Source organism: Anomaloglossus baeobatrachus, chromosome 3 (genome assembly GCF_048569485.1).
Source record: "Anomaloglossus baeobatrachus isolate aAnoBae1 chromosome 3, aAnoBae1.hap1, whole genome shotgun sequence".
NCBI classification, from domain to species: domain Eukaryota; kingdom Metazoa; phylum Chordata; class Amphibia; order Anura; family Aromobatidae; genus Anomaloglossus; species Anomaloglossus baeobatrachus.
The window spans coordinates 171475637-171494015 of NC_134355.1; positions in this window are offsets into that span (position 1 = coordinate 171475637).

Genomic DNA, 18379 nt, shown 5'->3' on the forward strand with positions numbered 1-18379 from the left:
GTATAACAAAACATGTAATTAAAATAATTTTTCTGGGATAAATACTTCATTTTCTGGAAGAATTTCAACACTGTTATAGTATAAAAAAGCAGGCAGCACATTATAGAAATTTCAAAAATGTTCACTAGAGCTTCCCAGGTTGCCACTGGAATCCTCTTACACTCCTCCATGACATCACGGAGTTGGTGGATGTTGGAGACCTTGCGCTTCTCCAACTTCCGATTGAGGATGGCTCACAGTTGCTCAATAGAGTTTAGGTCTGGAGACATACTTGACCAGTCCAGCACCTTTATCCTTTGTTTCCTTAGCAAGGCAATGGTTAACTTGGACGTGTATTTGAGGTCATTGTCATATTAGAATACTGGCCTGCGTTCCAATTTCCAAAGAGGGGGAATCATGCTCTGTTTCAGTTTGTCATCATATATGTTGGCATTTATGGTTCCTTCAATGAACTGAAGATCCCCAGAGCCGGCAACACTCATACAGCCCCAAACCATGACATTCCCATCACCATGCTTGACTGTATGAACGACACACTTGTCTTTATATTCCTCACATTGTTGCCATCTTACATGCTTGATACCATCTGAATCAAATAGGTTTATCTGGGTCTCATCGGACTACAGGGCATAGTTCCAGTAACCCATGTTCTTAGTCTGCTTGTCTTTAGCAAACTTTTTGTGGGTTTTCTTACCCTTCATTTCTAGAAGAGGCTTCCTTCTGGGACTACAGACATTCAGACCAATTGGATGCAGTGTGCGGCTTATTGTCTGTGCACTGAAAGGCTGGCCCCACCCCCTAATCTCTGGAGCAATGCTGGCAGCGCTTGTACATCTATCCTCTGGATATGACGTTGAGCACATGCACTCAATTCATTTGGTTGACCATGGTGACGTTTGTTCTAAGTGGAACCTGTTTTGTTAACCCCTTAAGCCCCGGGGCACTTTCCGTTTTTGCGTTTTTGTTTTTTGCTCCCCTTCTTCCGAGAGCCGTAACGTTTTTATTTTTCCGTCAATCTTGCCATATGAGGGCTTGTTTTTTGCGGGACAAGTTGTACTTTTAAATGAAACCATAAGTTTTACCATATGGTGTACTGGAAAGCAGCAAACAAATTCCAAGTGTGGAAAAATTGCAAAAAAAGTGTGATGGCACAATAGTTTTTGGGATGTTTTATTCACGGTGTTCACTATATGATAAAACTGATGTGTAGGTATGATGCCTGAGGTCAGTGCGAGTTTGTAGACACCAAACATGTATAGATTTACTTGTATCTAAGGGGTTAAAAAAAATTCACAAGTTTGTCCAATAAAAGTGGCGCACGTTTTGCGCCATCTTCCGAAACACGTAGCGTTCTTATTTTTTGGGATCTATGGCTCAGTGACGGCTTATTTTTTGTGTCTCGAGCTGATGTTTCTGATGGTGCCATTTTTGCGCAGATGCTACGTTTTGATCGCCTGTTATTGCATTTTGCGTAAAACTTACGGCGACCAAAAACCGTAATTTTGGCGTTTGGAATTTTTTTGCCACTACGCCGTTTACCAATCAGATTAATTGATTTTATATTTTGATAGATCGGCCATTTCTGAACGCGGCAATACCAAATATGTGTATATTTATTTATTTTTTAACCTTTTAATTTTCAATGGGGGGAAAGGGAGGTGATTTGAACTTTTAGGTTTTTTGTTTTTTTTTAATTTTTTAAAACTTTTTTTTTTACTTTTTTTTATTTTATTTTACTAGTCCCCCTAGGGGGCTATAGCGATCAGCAATCCGATTGCTGATCACTATCTGCTGATCACAGCTATACCGCTGTAAACAGCAGAAATAGTCACTTTCTTTTTTCCTCTGCTCCGTGCCGAGGAAGAATGAAAGTGAAACTTCATAGCAGCAGGCGTCATCACATGACCCTGTGCTACGATGGCAACCACTGAACGTCACGTGATCACTCACGTGACGTCCGGAGGGGGCGGCGGTAAGTAAAAAACATGGCCGCGCGCATATAGATCTCGCTGCCAGACTTTGGCAGCGAGATCTAAGGGGTTAATGTTCCGGGTGGAATGCGATTCCACTCGGAACATGTAGGCACACATGTCAGCTGTTGAAAACAGCTGATATGTGTGCCGATCCACGCCGCCTGCCCGAGGCAGGGGGCGGGGCTTACCGGGACACGATCCATGACGGAAAGATCCGTCCATGGTCGTGAAGGGGTTAAAGGGAATCTGTCAGCAGGTTTTAGCTATGCAATCTGAAAACAGCATACTGCAAGTGTTAATACATAGAATCTTAACAAGTCAGACATCCCTGAATTCTATCTGTTGTTTATTTGCTAAGTTTGTTTAAGCAGCAGTACTTCTTTCCTTAAGGCCCCGTCACACTAAGCAACATCGCTAGCAACATCGCTGCTAACGAACAACTTTTGTGACGTAGCAGCGATGTTGCTAGTGATGTTGCTGTGTGTGACATCCAGCAACAACCTGGCCCCTGCTGTGAGGTCATTGGTTGTTGCTGAATGTCCTGGGCCATTTTTTAGTTGTTGCTGTCGTGCTGTAAAGCACAGATCGCTGTGTGTGACAGCGAGACAGCAACATCTAAATGTGCAGGCAGCAGGAGCCGGCTTCTGCGGAGGCTGGTAACCACAGTAAACATCGGGTAACCAAGAAGCCCTGTCCTTGGTTACCCGATTTTTACCTTTGTTACCAGCCTCCGCCGCTCTCACTGTCAGTGCCGGCTCCTGCTCTGTGCACATGTAGCTGCAGGACACATCGGGTTAATTAACCCAATGTGTGCTGTAACTAGGAGAGCAGGGAGCCAGCGCTAAGCATTGTGCACTGCTCCCTGCTCTGTGCACATTTAGCTGCAGCACACATCGGGTAATTAACCCGATGTGTGCTGTAACTAGGAGAGCAGGGAACCAGCGCTAAGCATTGTGCGCTGCTCCCTGCTCTGTGCACATTTAGCTGCAGCACACATCGGGTAATTAACCCGATGTGTGCTGTAACTAGGAGAGCAGGGAGCCAGCGCTAAGCATTGTGCGCTGCTCCCTGCTCTGTGCACATTTAGCTGCAGCACACATCGGGTAATTAACCCGATGTGTGCTGTAACTAGGAGAGCAGGGAGCCAGCACTCAGTGTGCGCTGCTCCCTGCTCTCTGCACGTGTAGCTCCGTGCGCTGGTAACCAAGGTAAATATCGGGTTGGTTACCCGATATTTACCTTAGTTACCAAGCGCAGCATCTTCCACGCGGCGCTGGGGGCTGGTCACTGGTTGCTGGTGAGCTCACCAGCAACTCGTGTAGCGACGCTCCAGCGATCCCTGCCAGGTCAGGTTGCTGATGGGATCGCTGGAGCGTCGCAGTGTGACATCTCACCAGCAACCTCCTAGCAACTTACCAGCGATCCCTATCATTGTTGGGATCGCTGGTAAGTTGCTTAGTGTGACTGGACCTTTAGACTACAATGTCAGCTAAATGGCAGTCCGGCATGCTCCCTGCTGTGATTGACATCTCACTGTCAATGTACAGCGAGTCCGCATTAATGGGACAGACACAGCCAAGGACATTCTTATACAACCCTTGGTCATGAAGGGGTTAAAGCGTAACAATCATTTTAATTATTTAATGAATCAATACTGCACATGAAAATAATCAACTTTATGATATATCTTATCTGACAAAATTGCTTCTTTCTCGTCTCGGACAGATCTGTAATTCTCAAAATTCTCAATTCCTGGGTAAAAATTCTCTTCAATGAATAAACATTTTTATATTACTGAGATAAGAGATGGCAGTAACTACTGACAAGATTCTGTTGTAGAAGAGAGGAGCAAGGAGGTGAAAGGAGTTATAGAAAGAGCTCCTCCCTCTCCCCTTCTTTTTCCATAGGATCTTGTGAAAACCAACTGCTATCTTGATCTCCGTAATAAAAAAAAATCTGTATTCACTGAAGACAGATTTTGCCTGGGAATTAAGAATTTTGAGATGAAAAGATCAGTCCAGGAGGAGGAAGAAATAGATTCACTAAGAGGGAACCGACATAAAGTCACGGGGAGGCAAAAGTAAGGTAAAAACACTCATCTTTACTTAAAACAGTTAAAATACTTGATGAGCTTACAGCAGGAAGGACACCACACGCAAGTGATATGGAGTGCTTGCAAAAATATATCTGACTGGTATGCGGAAAATTGCGGTCTCATAAATCTGAAATATTATTATTTATGTATTTATTTACTCCATGGCGCTTTAACATGTGAAAAAGGGTAATAAAAATATGTACAATAATCATGAACAATACAAAAAAAAACCCACACATTGGTACAGGAGGAGAGAGGTCCCTGCTCACGAGGGCTCATAGTCTGCAAGGGATGGGTGAGGATACAGTAGGTGAGGGTAGAGATGGTCATGCAGTGGTATAGTGGACTGAGGGTTACTGCAGGTTGTAGGCTTGTCTGAAGAGGTGGGTATTCAGGTTCATTTTGAAGGTTTCCATGGTAGGTGAGAGTCTGATGTGTTGGGCTAGGAAGTTCCAGAGTATGAGAGATGCACGGCAGAAAATTTCTATGCGATTGTGGGAAGAGGAGATAAGATGGGAGGTGAGAAAAAGATCTTGTCAGATTCAGAGGTTGCATGTAGGTAGGTACCGGGAGACTAAGGCGAGCTTTAAACGCTGCGACATCGCTAGCAATTGCTAGCGATGTCGAGAGCGATAGCACCCGCCCCCGTCGTACATGCGATATCTGGTGCTTGCTGCCGTAGCGAACATAATCGCTACGGCAGCTTCACGCACATACCTGGTCAGCGACGTCGCTGTGACCACCAAACAATCTCTCCGTCAAGGGGGAGGTGCGTTTGGCGTCACTGCGACATCACTAAGCGGCCGGCCAATAGAAGCGGAGGGGCGGAGATGAGCGGGACATAACATCCCGCCCACCTCCTTCCTTCCGCATTGCTGGTGGACGCAGGTAAGGAGATGTTTGTCTTTCCTGCGGTTTCACACACAGCGATGTGTGGTGCTGCAGGAACGACATTATGGAAATGAACGATGTGACGAAGATCAGCGATTTTTTTACGCTTTTGCGCTCGTTCATCGTCGCACCGAGGATTTACACGTTGTAATGTCGCTACCGGCGCCGGATATGCGTCACTAACGACATGACCCCGACGATATATCGGTAGCGATGTCGCAACGTGTAAAGCTCGCCTAAGTTACAGATGTAAGGAGGAGACAGATTGTGTGGGTGGCTTTGTATGTTATGGTTAGTGTTTTGAACTGGAGTATTTGTGCACTGGCAAGCCAGTGAAGGGATTGGCAGAAAGGGGAGGTCAGGAAAAAAATTAGTCTGGAAGCAGAGTTTAGGATAGATTGTAGGGGTGCGAGAGTGTTAGAAGAGAGGCCACAGAGCAGGAGGTTGCAGTAGTCAATTAAGGAGAGGATGACTTTTTTCAAATTCTTGGTTATGGAATGTACGGATCTGGGAAATATTTTTAGGTTGAAGTAAACAGGAAGTGGAAAGGGCTTGGATGTGTGGCTTGAAGGAGAATGCACAGTGAAGAGTCACCCCAAGGCAGCGATCTTATGGGACTGAGAGTGAGCAGTCATTGACTATGATGGATAGATTTGTTGGGGTGGTTGAGTGAGATAGTGGAAAGATGATTAATTTTGTTTTGTCCACGTAAAGTTTTAGAAATCAAGCAGAGAAAAAGGATGATATACTGTAGCAGACAGACATTGTGGGATTCTGGATAGTAAGGCGGTGATGTCAGGTTCAGAGAGGAAGATCTGCGTATCATCAGACTATTATCTCCCGCCTGGATTATTGCAACCTCCTGCTCTGTGGCCTCCCTTCTAACAGTCTCACACCCCTACAATCTATTCTAAACAATGCTGCCCGACTAATCCACCTGTCCCCCCGCTACTCCCCGACCTCTGCTCTCTGCCAATCCCTTAGGCTACTTTCACACATCTGGTTTTTGCTCTGCGGCACAATACGGCGCTCTACAGAAAAACCGCAACCGTTTTTTTTGCCGCTGGTTGCGGGTTTTTTTGCATAGACTTACATTAGTGCCGCATGGGCTTGCGTTCGGTCCGGTTTTTGACGCATGCGGCAGATTTAGCCGATGCCGCGGCCGGATGGAACGTTGCCTGGAACGTTTTTTGCTCCGGCAAAAAAAACGCATTGCGCCGCATCCGGCCGCTGCGGCTCATTTTTCAATGCATGCCTATGGACGCCGGATGTGGCGCAATGTGGAAAAAATGCATCCGGACGCCGGATGCGGTTTCTTCCACTGCGCATGCTCAGTAGCGTGCCGCAACCGGAAAAAAACGGACGGGCCGCATGTAAAAACTTATGCAAAGGATGCGGTGTTTTCGCCGCATCCGTTGCATAGGTTTCACAGCCGGATTTAGCCGTACTGCTCAAACCGGATGTGTGAAAGTAGCCTTAACTGGCTTTCCATTGTCCAACGACTCCAGTTCAAAACCCTAACCATGATCACAAAGCCATCCACAACCTGTCTCATCCCTACATCTGTGACCTAGTCTCCCAGTACTTACCTACACGTAACCTTTGATCCTCACAAGATCTCCTTCTCTACTCCCCTCTGATCTCCTCTTCACACCATTGCATCCAAGATTTCTCCCCCATACTCTGGAATGCTCTGCCACAACATATCAGACTCTCTCCTACCTTCACAAGCTTCAAAAGGAACCTGAAGACCCACCTCTTCTGACAAGTCTACAACCTGCTGTAACCCTCAGTCTGATATTGCGCCGCACGACCACCTCCACCCTCACCTACTGTATTCTCACCCATCCCTTGTAGACTGTGAGCCCTCATGGGCAGGGTCCTCTCTCCTCCTGTACCAGTCTGTGCCTTGTATTGTTTATGATTATTGTACTTGTCTCTATTATGTATACCCCTTTCACATGTAAAGCGCCATGGAATAAATGGCGCTATAATAATAATTAATAATAATCGCGTAGAGATAATATTGAAAACCATAGGTCTCTATGAACTGTCCCAGGCTGAAGAAAGGAACCTTAGGGGACACCAACAGATAGGAGGCGAGAAGGTGGTGTGATAGTGGGAGATGCTGAATGTCAGTCTTTTAGTCAGGAAGAGATCCAAGATAGGGTAAAGTCTGTGATGCCTAGAGATGAAAGAATCTGTAATAAGAGGGAATGGTCCACTGTGTCACAGACAGAAGACAGGTCCAGGAGGAGGTGGAGGACAGAGTAGTGGCGCTTGGCTTTGGCAGTTAGTAAACATAATATATTGGATATAAACAGTAGAAAACCAAATAGGATATCAATCACAAAGGTACATATAAAGGTTCATTTCTGAATGATAAATCACTATAATAGGTAGATTGGAGTATGTGATGTAGTCATTTACTATTAAAAAAAAATGTCTTATTTGTCAAAGAAATTGTACAAAGTGAAAAACATTCTGAGATCAGCTACAGTATATGGTAAAAATCTACTAGAAGAAGTGTGAATATACTATTGGCCAAAGACTAAAGAGAATCCAATAGAATATAGACTGTTTAGCTAGAGACAAATGCAATGCAAAAATGGTACTGAATATGATAGCAAATAATATGACAAGAAGAACCTTGTTATGTACCGGTATCAAATGAGCTCTCAGATGTGCCATGCCCAACCCCAACTTCCTCAAGGGGGTAGCATAAGAGAGCCAGACGTGTGGTAACACATGGGCAGGCTGATGACTCTGGGGGCCCAGGCTGAACACCTCCCATGACACGCCGCATCACAAAGGGGTTTGCAAAATCGTGGCCCATGAGAAGACACAGAGCGGAGGGATTGCCGGCTCTTGTCCGCGCAAGTGTCACGAAAGACATTCATTCTAATGAATATGCCATAGAGGGTATACGTTGAGATGCCATGTTGGAGGAAGCCACACGGTGGCAACACAGATCAACAACTTGGTCGGAGTTGGAAAGTATACATCATGCAGTACCCAAAAATTCCACAAGATGGTAGTGAGGAGCAAAAAAAACCACACAAGATGCCAAATAATATGTTTATAGTACCAAAAGTTAGATGTATGAAGAAAATTATATATTATAGGGAAAATAGATAAAAGTAAACTATGATGATGATAGATTCAAAATGATAAAAATAATATTGAGTATAAATAATGCAAAATATACATTAATATAGGACTTAGAAGTGTATATAAAATGATATTTGGTTGGAAATCATGAATAATGGTGAGAACATAATGTACAAAAATAAGTGGAATATAAATAGTGGTTGTGACAACATATATATACGGTAATATCAATTTATATTATAGAGAGAATATATTTAAAGCAAAGGGAAATAAAGTACCACGAGGTGGTGATGATGATGATGATGATAATGAGATATATTAAGTGCATTGAAAGTAACAGAAAAGTGGTACAGTAAGGTACAATAAGGTAATTTGCAAAAATACAAATAAATAATAAAAAAATATATATAATAGTCAGATCACAGGACAATGTACATTTTTTATAGTAACTGACTCCATTACATACTCCTGTTTACCTTATATAATCATTTATTATTCAGAAATGAACCTTTATATGTACCTTTGTGATTGATATCCTATTTGTTTTTCTACTCTTGTTTATATTCAATATATTATTTCTATTTCATATTTATGAGACCGCAATTTTCTGCATACTAGCCAGAATTATTTTTGCGGGCACTACATATAACTTGCATGCAGTGTCCTTGATTTGAATAAAGATGACTGTTTTTACCTTACTTTTGTCTCCCCATGACTTTGTCAGTTCTCTCCTAGTGAATCTATATCTTTAACCACCAACATGGCATTCATGCTGCCCTAGACACTTTAAGTGGCCATACCACTTACTGACAAGTCAAACTTTTATTATGTCCACACGATATCTACTTAAGGCAGATCTACTCTGTAAAATGCTGGAAAAGGCGATAATTAAACACTAAAAGTATAAACACCTGCACTTTGCTGCGCTGCGCATATACTCAGTCTTTTGAGCTTCTTTTAACAGCTTCAGGTTTTCAAATACACCAAGCGGTTAAAATAGGTAACCTAACCATTTTTCGGGCTGCTACCGCTAGAAAAAAAACAGCAGCCAGTGTGTCCTAAACTGTCTTCCACTTGAAAAACTCAAAGAATTTGCAGATGTCTAATACTTGTTTGGCTCACATATGACTTCATTGAAACAGCTATATTTTTAGCCTGCCACACTGACACTATACTGATTTGCTATCAAGTCTAATAAATTAAATATTGCTACACCTACATGACTTTATCACCAGAACTAACCTCACTTCACAACTACATCACCAGAATCACCATCAGTACATGACTACATCACCAGAATCACTATCAGTACATAATAATAATAATAATATAATACATGACTACATCACTAGAATAAACCTTGACTCACAACTGCATCACCAGAACCACTGTCGGTACATGACTACATCACCAAAACTAACTTCTATTCACAACTACATCACCAGAATCATCGTTAGTACATGACTACATCACCAGAAACACCACCAGCTCAAAATACCATTGTATTGCATGAAACTGCAGCTGCTAGTATGTCTTTAACAATGGTAAGGAGATAGTAGGAGTTGTTGTTACCAGCCATCATCAGACTGTGGAACATACAGGAACCACAGCACTGGTGAGGTGCAGTCAATATTTAAAAATATCTTAACTTTGTGGGAGATATCTTATATGTTTTAGGTCCAGTACTTCTGAGCACATCGGTGTGGTTCTGGGTCCTGAGACCCCCATAGATAGCTCAAACACCTCTTAGAAGTGCAAGGCTCTGGAGACAAGACTTTGACTTCAACTGCATCTGCTCTGTGCTGTGTGCGCTCTTCTAAAAGAACTTTTCAGCTGTTGTTCGGGGGTTTCAGGAACAGATACCCCACCAATCTGCTGAGAATTATTGGTCATAAAACATAAAAAATCTCTCAAAAGTTTAGTTACTCTTTGAGGTACATTTCCAATGCTGCCAATAATTAGGAACCAATTATTGGCCTAACTAAACCGGCTGTCAGATCACCGGAGGCACAAGCAAAATGTTCGTTTGCCTGGTGAAACATTTTTTCAGCTTACCTAAAGGGAGTCTGTCACCCAAATGCCAATTAAATTGTATAAACATGTATGTAGGGAACGTAGCATATACAAAAATCATACACATTTTAACTTAAAGGGGTTGTCCAGTCTAGAATGACAAGTCACCAGTCAGTCTGTGTGACTGCAAACTTGTGAATCTACCCAGTAAACTCACTGTGGGCTACGAGGATTTGCCGGTGTCTGCGTCGGGAATCCGGTCAAGTATACGATATGCATACTGCCGGTTAGAACTCGTCTAGTGGGTACGGACTCATTTAATGTACTTGTATTGATCGAACCAGCTCCCACTAGACGGGTTCTAGCCAGAAGTATGCATATTGTATACGTGACTGGAACCTAATCGAGAGACCCCCCACACTGCCCCATTCTTCATACTGAGTGCCCTAAATTGCTCACATTCTTACTGAGCCTTGCTGCTCCCTTTGTACAGTGAGCCCCCCACACTGTACCCTAACTGTTCTGAGTCCTTATACAGTCCCCTATCCATTTTGTCGCTTGCACTGTCCCTCACTCTGAAAGCTACACTAAACCCCAGTCTGCAGTAATAGGCCCTCTAAATCCCCATCTACAGCAATAGTCTCCCTAACCCCAGTCTACAGTAGGCACTGGTCTCTAAAAACAGTCTACAGTAATAGCACCCTTTAAACCCCAGTCTATTGTAATAACCCTCTAACCCCTGTCTACAGAAATAACCTCCCTAAATTTCAGTCTACAGTAATACACCCTCCTAAATCCCAATCTACAGTAATAGCCCCCTAACCTCAATATACAATAACATGCCCCCTAACCACAAGACTACACTAATAGGCCCCCAAAACCCCAATTATATGTCGTCTATGTCAAAATACGTAAATCCACCTCATCCTCTTTTCCCCGGAAGAAGATTTGTACCGAAACGTACATGTATTGAGTGTTGGTGCCTCTCCACAGAAGGTAATGCTGTTAATTAACTTACAGATGATATATCCTGTTACCCCATGGGCTAATAGTCAATAAACAGTTTCTCTATTTTGCATATCCTTTGGGATCGACCTTAGGCATTAACAGCGTGTATTGATTTAAAAAGGTAGATGTTTAACCCCTTCAGCCCCCGGGCACTTTCCGTTTTTGGTTTTTGCTCCCCTTCTTCCGAGAGCCGTAACTTTTTATTTTTCTGTCAATCTTGCCATATGAGGGCTTGTTTTTTGCGGGACGAGTTGTACTTTTAAATGAAACCATAGGTTTTACCATATAGTGTACTGGAAAACAGCAAAAAAATTCCAAGTGTGGAAAAACTGCAAAAAAAGTGTGATCGCACAATAGTTTTTGGGATGTTTTATTCACCATATTCACTATATGGTAAAACTGATGTATGGGTATGATGCCTCAGGTCGGTGCCAGTTTGTAGACACCAAACATGTATAGGTTTACTTGTATCTAAGGGGTTAAAAAAAATTCACAAGTTTGTCCTATAAAAGTGGCGCACGTTTTGCGCCATTTTCCGAAACACGTAGCGTTCTCATTTTTCTGGATCTATGGCTCAGTGACGGCTTATTTTTTTGCGTCTCGAGCTGACATTTTTAATGGTACCATTTTTGCGCAGATGCTACATTTTGATCGCCTGTTATTGTATTTTGCGTAAAACATGCGGCGACCAAAAAACAATTTTGGCGTTTGGAATTTTTTTACCACTACGCCGTTTACCAATCCAATCAGATTAATTGATTTTATATTTTGATAGATCGGGCATTTCTGAACTCAGCGATACCAAATATGTGTATATTTATTTTTTTTTAACCCTTTCATTTTTAATGGGGTGAAAGTGGGGTAATTTGAACTTTTAGGGTTTTTTTTATTTTTTAAAACTTTTTTTTACTTTTTTTTTTTTTATTTTATTTTACTAGTCCCCCTAGGGGGCTATAGCGATCAGCAATCCGATCGCTCTGATCTATCTGCTGATCACAGCCACAGAGCTGTAAACAGCAGATACGGTCACTTCCTGTTTCATTCGGCTCCCGGCCGGGTGAAAACAAAAGTGAAACGTCATAGCTGCAGGCGTCATCACATGACCCTGTGCTACCATGGCAACCACCAAAAGTCACGTGATCACGCACGTGACTTCTGGTGGGGGCGGCGGTAAGTAAAAATCATGGCCGCGTGCATATAGATCTCGCTGCCAGACTTTGGCAGCGAGATTTAAGGGGTTAAATGTTGCGAGTGGAAGTGATTCCACTCGCAACATGCAGGCACTCATGTCAGCTGTTGAAACCAGCTATGTGTGCCGATCGCTGCCGCCTGCAGGGGGCGTGGCTTAACGTGACACGCTCCATGACGGATAGATCCGTCAAAGGTCATGAAGGGGTTAATCATCCATAATAGCCAATGGTTGGTGTCAGCACGCTGTCTATGCTGGTATTTTGATTAAAAAATATAAATAAAAAGTGTTTATATTTTACCATATTATATGTGATCTATCTCTAAGGAATTTTTTCAATATATAAAAATATCCCATTGTTATCCCATGTTAGATTTACCATTATTTGATCATGGATGTTTAGATCATCTGTAGCTTACTTGTCTGTGGGGTGTTAGCACCACTTGCTGTCCATCTATAGCGATGAATTTTTTATGACTCATTGACCGAGGAAGATCCGAAAAAAGGACAAAAACTGGGAAATCCAGAGTGTTACCAGAGTGGTTGGAATCTTAGCGGACTGCAGACCTCACGCTGACACACAACTAGAAGTAGCCGTGGGACGTGCCTACGATGACCTGGTCGCCTCGACACAGCCGGACAGGGCCGCCACTAGGAATTTCAGGGCCCCATACTGGCAAAATTTTTGGGCCCCCTTGGGACTCCGCCCAGGCTCCACCCCCGGCTCCGCCTCCACCACTCAAACTTCCTACAGTCTCACTGCCACTCTTGCAAAAACATGTATGTATGTATATACAGTATAATAGATTATACATATATAATATACAGTCATGGCCAAAAGTGTTAGCACCCTTGAAGTTGTTTCCCTAAGAAAATTACACAGACAGACAGACTGCGTAGACAGGACAGACAGACTGCGCACACAGACAGACTGTGTACACAGACATACACAGTATACACAGACAGACTGTATACACAGATAGTGTACATAGACAGACAGCTACATATTGCACACTATACAGGACACACATATATACTTATAGATATCACATGCAGGCAGCACATAACACAGGCAGCACATAACACAGGCAGCAATTAACACATACAGGCAGCACATAACACAGGCAGCAATTAACACATACAGGCAGCACATAACACATACAGGCAGCACATAACACATACAGGCAGCACATAACACAAACAGGCAGCACATACAGACAGCACATAACACATCAGACAGCACATAACACATACAGGGAGCACATAACACATACAGGCAGCACATAACACATACAGGCAGCACATAACACAAACAGGCAGCACATACAGACAGCACATAACACATCAGACAGCACATAACACATACAGGGAGCACATAACACATACAGGCAGCACATAACACAGGCAGCAATTAACACATACAGGCAGCACATAACACATACAGGCAGCACATAACACAAACAGGCAGCACATACAGACAGCACATAACACATCAGACAGCACATAACACATACAGGCAGCACATAACACATACAGACAGCACATAACAAATACAGGCAGCACATAACACATACAGGCAGCACATAACACATACAGGCAGCACATAACACATACAGGCAGCACATAACACATACAGGCAGCACATGACACATGATTCACATTATACTTACCTGCCCGTGATGCAATTCAGCGCCCTCCCGCGCATCTAGCTGAGGCAAGACAGGGGTTGGGGTCGGCAGGCCCCCCCAGTCTGAGATCAGCTGACCCTGACTGGGATCAGCCCCCTCCCGGGCTCAGATCACAGTGGGCCCCCCCGGGCTGAAATCAGCGGGCGTGCCACCTCATCAACCCCCCCCAACCCTGAGATGAGGGGGCGGGCAACCTCATCACCCCCCCGAGCTGAGCTGAGATGAGCGGGCGTACCACCTCACCACCCCACCCCCCCAGGCTGAGATGAGCGGGTGGGCCACCCAGGCTGAGATGAGCGGGCGGGCCACCTCACCATCCCCCCCGGGCTGAGATGAGTGGGCGGGCCACCTCACCACCCTCCCCTCGGGCTGAGATAAGCGGGCGGGCCACCTCACCACCCCCCCACCCCCCCCCCGGGCTGAGATGAGCGGGCGGGCTGCCTCACACCCCCCCCGGCAAATGTCTTCAGCTCACAGCGCTTACCTATCCCCGCTGGCTGCCGACTCCTCGCCACCTCTGCCGCTGTTACTTGCAGGAGTGTAATGAGGTCGCAGAGTGATGACCTCACCACACTGCTGTAAGGCCCAGCGATGACGTGCCCTGCTCTGCTCCAATGACTCTGCCTCCACTCCACCACATGGCTAATTTGCATACTCCGCCCCATCACATGCAAATTAGTCATGTAAGGAAGTGAAGCGACACCGCTGGGCCTCTCTGCTGCTGCTACTGTGACTGAGGCCTGGTGAAGAGAAGGGGCCCGTCCTGCTGAGGGCTTAATAAAGATAAGTATTTACCCCGGGCCTGTCCGGGCCCCTTCTCTTCACCAGGTCCCCTACACCAGGCACAGTAGTAATGCCCTGATGGCGGCCCTGCAGCTGGAGAACTAATTATTCCTACAGAACAGAGAGAAATACAAGAAAAGCTATGTGCCTTGGAGCAGTCCCCCAAAGAAATAGATAACCTCCCATATAAAAAGATTATGGTGATGTAGGAAAACACAATACTCAGGAAGAAAACAGATTCAGCAAAGATGAGGCCCAAACTATATAGGAAAGGATAAAAAGAGCACTGTCTGCAGCCGTACAAAACCCTAGAAAATACCAACATGCCTGATGTGGAAAAATACTGAGTCCACACGTACTCTGCCCCCACTACATCAGTACTCTGGTGTTACTGGAATCCAAGCAAAACACTAATATAGAGGAGGGACTGAAATCAGTACCAAGCATGACAAAACAAAATATATTGCAGAAAATAAAGCAAGGTACACAGACATACCCAGCAGGGAATGATCCAACTCCACCCAGACTCCACACAAGCAAAATCAGAAAATAAGCCTAAATACCTAAACAGCAAACAACAAGTAAGTGGAAGCAACCAGCAGGATACAAAGACTAGACTTATCTGTAATGAGTGGAGGTAGAAAAAGAAGGTTAGGATGGCTTCAGGATGTCCTAGAACACAGGAGGAAACATTGAGCACCGGCCAGGAACAAGAGAACACTACACAGTTATATAGGCCAGTTAGAATAACCTAATTTCCAATACTCATCAGCTGTCTGGCTTCTATTAAGCAAGCCAACTCCACTACCAACATTGGCCACAAGAGGGAGTCCAAAACTGGAACCCAGTCAAAATGTATTCACAACAGAATGTTTTTTTACTATGTAATTTAGTATGTATTAATAAATTTATTGTTATTTAAAATTTATGGTGTGGTACAGAATTTTTTCTTATGTCCCTCATCCTCTCTCCCCATACTGTGTCCATATACATCCCCCTTATGTTCTCTCCCCATACTGTGTCTATATACATCTTCCCTCACCCTCTCCCCATACTATGTCCATATACAGTCATATGAAAAAGTTTGGGCACCCCTATTAATGTTAACCTTTTTTCTTTATAACAATTTGGGTTTTTGCAACAGCTATTTCAGTTTAATAACTGATGGGCTGAGTAATATTTCTGGATTGAAATGAGGTTTATTGTACTAACAGAAAATGTGCAACCCGCATTTAAACAAAATTTGACTGGTGCAAAAGTATGGGCACCTCAACATAAAAGTGACATTAACATTTTGTATATCCTCCTTTTGCAAAAATAAAAGCCTCTAGTCGTTTCCTGTAGCTTTTAATGAGTTCCTAGATCCTGGATGAAGGTATATTTGACCATTCCTGTTTAAAAAACAATTCCAGTTCAGTTAAGTTTGATGGTCGCCGAGCATGGACAGCACGCTTCAAATCATCCCACAGATTTTCAATGATATTCAGGTCTGGGGACTGGGATGGCCATTACAGAACATTGTAATTGTTCCTCTGCATGAATGCCTGAGTAGATTTGGAGTGGTGTTTTGGATCATTGTCTTGCTGAAATATCCATCCCCTGCCTAACTTCAATTTCGTCACTGATTCTTGCACATTATTGTCAAGAATCTGCAGATACTGAGTTGAATCCATGCGACCCTCAACTTTAACAAGATTCCCGATGCTGGCATTGGCCACACAGCCCCAAAGCATGATGGAACCTCCACCAAATTTTACTGTGGGTAGCAAGTGCTTTTCTTAGAATGCTGTGTTTTTTTGCCTCCATGCATAACGTCTTTTTGTATGACCAAACAACTCAATCTTTGTTTCATCAGTCCACAGGACCTTCGTCCAAAATGTAACTGGCTTGTCCAAATGTGCTTTTGCATACCTCATGCGACTCTGTTTGTGGCGTGCTTGCAGAAACGGCTTCTTTCGCATCACTCTCCCATACAGCTTCTCCTTGTGCAACGTGCGCTGTATTGTTGACCGATGCACATTGACACCATCTGCAGCAAGATGAAGCTGCAGGTCTTTGGAGGTAATCTGTGATTTGTCCTTGACTGTTCTCACCATTTTTCTTCTCTGCCTTTCTGATATTTTTCTTGGCCTGCCACTTCTGGGCTTAACAAGAACTGTACCTGTGTTCTTCCATTTCCTTACTATGTTCCTCACAGTGGAAACTGACAGTTTAAATCTCTGAGACAACTTTTTGTATCCTTCCCCTGAACAACTATGTTGACTAATCTTTGTTTTCAGATCATTTGAGAGTTGTTTTAAGGAGCGCATGATGCCACTCTTCATAGGAGATTCAAATAGGAGAACAACTTGCAAGTGGCCACCTTAAATACCTTTTCTCATGATTGGATACACCTGCCTATGAAGTTCAAAGCTCAATAAGGTTACAAAACCAATTTAGTGCTTTAGTAAGTCAGTAAAAAGTAGTTAGGAATGTTTAAATCAAGAAATTGATAAGGGTGCCCATACTTTTGCACCGGTCAAATTTTGTTTAAATGCGGATTGCACATTTTCTGTTAGTACAATAAACCTCATTTCAATCCAGAAATATTACTCAGTCCATCAGTTATTAGATATATGAAACTGAAATAGCTGTTCAAAAACCCAAATTGTTATAAAGAAAAAAGGTTAACATTAATAGGGGTGCCCAAACTTTTTCATATGACTGTACATCCTCTTTCACCCTCTCTGCCTATAATGTGTCCATATACATCCCCTTCATCTTCTCTCCCCATACTGTCCATATACATCTGTCCTCACCCTCTCCCCATATTGTGTACATTTACATCCCCCCTCACCATCTCTCCCCATACTGTGTCCATATGCATCCCCCTCACCCTTCCTCTCCATACTGTGTCCATATACATACCCCCTAACCCTTACTCCCCATATTGTGTACATATACATCCATCTCACCCTTTCTCCCCATACTCTGTCCATATACATCCCTCTCACCCTCTCTCCCCATACAGTATCCCTATACATCTCCCTTCACCCTCTCTCCCCATACAGTATCCCTGTTGAGGAGAGCCATAAGATGAAATACTTAATTAACCTCTGGACATAGAGCATTGTGGGAAATATGTCGATTTGCCTTACATAATTCAGCTCTCAGATCATACACATGACACAGATATAAAGATGGCTGCCATTTCCTGTTCACCACACCTTGCTTGGAATGCAGGGAATGAAAGAAGATACCATATAAGGGAAGACCCCTGGTCAAGCTAGAAGACATCACAGACCAAACCATCAGCATGGATGCACCAGATGATGTCCCTCCCATCATCATGGTTTCATCCACTGAAGTCAGACGCACCCATCAACAGCAACACGGATCTCCCCATTGGCTAGCTCATGAACTGTCCCACTAAATGGGCATAGCTGAACTTGTGTACGCCCCTAGCCTATATCAAGAGGACACATGTTCCTTCTCTGTCTGTTTGGTGCCATTTCTACTGTGACCAAGAAGAGACTTCATATCCGACTGTGTCTGGTGTGAATTCATTTATGCATGCACTTGGCCCATATCAATTCGGCCAGGCAGTAGGCAACTAGTGATCTCTGGCTAAGAGTTCACCTTAACATCC